Genomic DNA, 4,048 nt, shown 5'->3' with positions numbered 1-4,048 from the left:
AAAACGTGCTTTTTGTTGATAAATGAAATACAACGTGGATTGTAAGTGTATTTGCACTGGAGCTTGCATACCTTCTGCAAAACAAAATCAGTGCTTTTCGTCCTTTGATGGGTCCTCCTCGCAATCTGGTGTACATTAAAGGACATTCATGAAGCCAAAATCTAAATTAAGGCATCTTCTACTTGTGAAATGTTAATATAAGGAGTATAATTATCAAAAAATGTTGCTTTTGGCTGGCTTTCAACATTTACTGTATTTGTGGAAGGGAGAGAAGGAGACTTTTTTTTCAGAGGTCACTCTGTCAAAACAGCTGTCATGCTCCCCACGAACCTAGGTCATTTTAATGTTGCTGAAGGTTAGAGTATATAGAACAGAAAATAGAAATGAGTGAGAGAAATCTTTTTTTATTTTTTTGGTACATGCCAAAAAGTAATGTTGCTCTAAAATTCAAAAAATAGCAAATCAAAGGTAACAGAAATACAGCTATTTTACACTTGAAGATTTAATCTCAATGGTTCATTCTTTACCCCCTCTTCTTGCTGACTCCCAATCAACCTTAATCTCAGGATATCACCAAGCAAAGTTTTGCTGCAAATAAAACAAAAGACCAAACACCTATTCAGGAGTTCACTAAAAGGAAACAAATTAAATAAATGATGCACTTTCTTTTTTCTTTTAACTTATTTTATTGTATAGTATAACATATATGCAAAGCAAAGAAATAAAAAAGCTATAGTTTTCAAAGCACTCTTCAACCGTAGTTACAGGACAGATCCCAGAGTTTGTCATAGGTTACCATATGATCCTCTCATATTTTTCTTTCTAGCTGCTCCAGGATATAGGAGGCTAGAGGGCTTAAACACTTTTTTATCATCACAATCGACTTTTTTCCTCCTTTTTTTTGTGAAAAAGAACATATATACAAAAAAGCAATCAATTTCAAAGCACAGCACCACAATCAGTAGTAGAACATATTTCAGACTTTGACATGGGTTACAATTTCACAATTTTAGGTTTTTACTTCTACCTGCTCTAAAATACTGGAGACTAAAAGAGATATTAATTCAATGATTCAGCATTCATATTCATTTGTTAAGTCCTATTTTCTATGTATAATTCCACCATCACCTTTGATCTTTCTATACCTCTCTTTAGGGGTGTTTGGGCTATGGCAATTCTAAATATTTGATATTGGTAGGGTCTGTCACAGATAGTAGGGGGATGGAACTATCTGATGTTCTGGAGAGGCTGGGCTAGGTTTCAGGACTTACAGGGACCAGGGACGCATCTGGAGGTTGTAGGTTTCTGGCAAATTACTCTAGTGCCTGGAACCCTTGTGGAATCTTATATACTACCCTAGGTGTTCTTTAGGATTGGCTGGAATGGTCCTGGTTGGGGTTGACAGGTTATGATAGGTAGCAAGGTTGCATAAGAGCAACTTCCAGAGTAGCCTCTCAATTCTATTTGAACTCTCTCTGCCAGTGATACTTTATTAATTACAGTTTTTTTCCTCCTTTTGTTCAGGATATAATTGTTGATCCCATGGTGCCAGGTCTGGATTTATCCCTCGGAGTCCTCTCCCACATCGCCAGGATGTCATGTCCCACATACCGGGGAGGGCAATGATTTCACTTGCAGAGTTGGGCTTAGAGAGAGAGGCCACATCTGACTAATAACAAAGGTCCTCCAGAGGTAACTCTTAGGCATACCTATAGGTAGTCTAAGCTTCTCCATAAATGATGCACTTTTAAACAGTGACTTTGTTCCTGTATTTTGGGCAAATGGTAGACATTTTAATAACAATTGAAATACATGAAGCACTGAGGCAATTGCTCAGTACTATAGCATTGAAATATAATCTTTTAAACTCAGTTCTCTCAATATATGAGGGGTGTTATTTCTTTTCATTATTATCTTTTAGGTTAACTAATTTCTTGTTTCAATTTAACATATTTCTTATTACATGTCTTATATATGAAAAGCCAAAGTGGCAGATTAAGGTTATGTGGAAATCAAAGGAATGAAAAATAAATCTCGTTTGTGCCACTGAACAATATCATTTGGATCACTGACATTAGTATTTTTATTTTTATTTATTTATTTTTTAACATTAGTATTTTTAAAACATATTTTTATTGAGATAATTTCACACACATACAGGCCATCCAAAGTAAACATTCAAGGGCTCACAATATCATCACATAGTTGTGTATTCATCACCATGTTCATTTTTTAGAACATATGCATCACTCCAGAAAAAGAAATAAAGAGAAAAAAAAAAAAACTCATGCATCCCATAACCCTTACCCCTTCCTCTCATTTACCCCTAGCATTTCAGTCTACCAAAAATAACTTTTTTACATCTTACCCAGCCCCCCTTATTATTATTATTTTTTTATCCTTATGTTTTTACTCATCTGTCCATACCCTAGATAAAGGGAGTATCAGACACAAGGTTTTCACAATCATATAATCACACTGTTAAAGTTATATGGTTATACAATCATCTTAAGAATCAAGGCTACTGGAATACAGTTCAACAGCTTTCAGTTACTACTCTCTTGCTCCTCTAATACACCATAAACTTAAAAAGAACATCTATATAATGCATAAGAATAACCTCCAGGATAAGCTCTCAACTCTGAAATCTCTCAGCCACTAAAACTTTATTTTGCCTCATTTCTATCTTCCCCTTTTGGTCAAGAAGCCTTTCTCTATCCTATGATGCTGGGTCCTGGCTCATCACTGGGAGTCCTGTCCCACATTGCCAGGGAGATTTATGCCCCTGGGAGTCATGTCCCATGTAGTAGGGGAAGGCAGTGCCTTCACCTGCTGAATTGGCTTAGAGAGAAAGGCCACATCTGAGCAGCAAAAGAGGTTCTCTGGAGGTGACTCATGCATAATTATAAGTAGACTTAGCTTCTCCTTTGCAGGAATATGTTTCATAGGGTGGAGCTCCAAGATCGAGGGCTCAGCCTGTTGAATTTGCTGTTCCCACTGCTTGCAAGAATATCAGGAATTCCCCAGATGGGGAAGTTTAATATTTCCTCCTTTCTCCCCAGTCACCCAAGGGGATTTTGCAGATACTGTTTTGTTCTCAGCCCAAATCACTCTGGCATATATCAGGGCATCACACTAATTTGTACAGAGCAGCAAGATCTCACACCCTATTCAAGATTCATGTGATTAGGCTGTTTGAATCAACTGACCATACAAGTTAAATTAGATAACGTGCTACCCAAAATATAAAATTAGCACCAAATAAACATCTCTTCCTTTGGTCTCACACAGAAGTCGAAGTTTTAAAATACAGACCTTATCATCCTTTACCCTGTATTCTCGTTTACCTTAGTCCTATTCAGATCGGTTTCTTTCATATCTCTAGTTGAAGTCTGATTACTTTTTCAACTTTTTTAACAGTTGCTGTTTGGGGTACTGCTGACTGTCATAATTTCAGTGCTCTAACTCTGAGTCTCAGGTGTCACATATATACCTGAAATTTCAGGGAATGACCAGGTTATACACCAATAGCTCAGTATCTCAGAATTTAGAAATAACAGTTACGACTCCAGAATAGATGTGACTGCTTGCTGTAAGAGCTTACAATCTAGGACCCTTTACAATAGGCCCCAACTTGATAGCCCGTGCTCTTGACTTCAATTCTCCAAGTTTGGGTATATTGTAGTTAGTACATATGAGTGAGGCATGATAATATTTGTCTTTTTATTTCTGACATTTCATTCAATATACAGTCCTCAAGGTTCATTCACCTGGTTGTGTGCTTCACAACAGTTTCATTCTTTTTTCATGAATAAATATTTGGAACTGTACTGAGGACAAAATTCACAATGTTTGCACTTTTCCCCTTTTTAATGAAAACTTATATTACACATTTAAACATATTTTAAAGTAAGCAGAATAGTATAAAGAATCTCCATATGCCTATCACATAGTTTAATTAGTTACCAAGTCATGGCTAGACTCTATCCATACTCTGACCTACTTCTCCATTCCTGAATTATTTTAAAGCAAATTCTTAAAGCATCAT

This window comes from Tamandua tetradactyla, chromosome 9, assembly GCF_023851605.1.
Source record: "Tamandua tetradactyla isolate mTamTet1 chromosome 9, mTamTet1.pri, whole genome shotgun sequence".
Lineage (NCBI taxonomy): Eukaryota > Metazoa > Chordata > Mammalia > Pilosa > Myrmecophagidae > Tamandua > Tamandua tetradactyla.
This window is presented reverse-complemented; position numbering follows the sequence as displayed.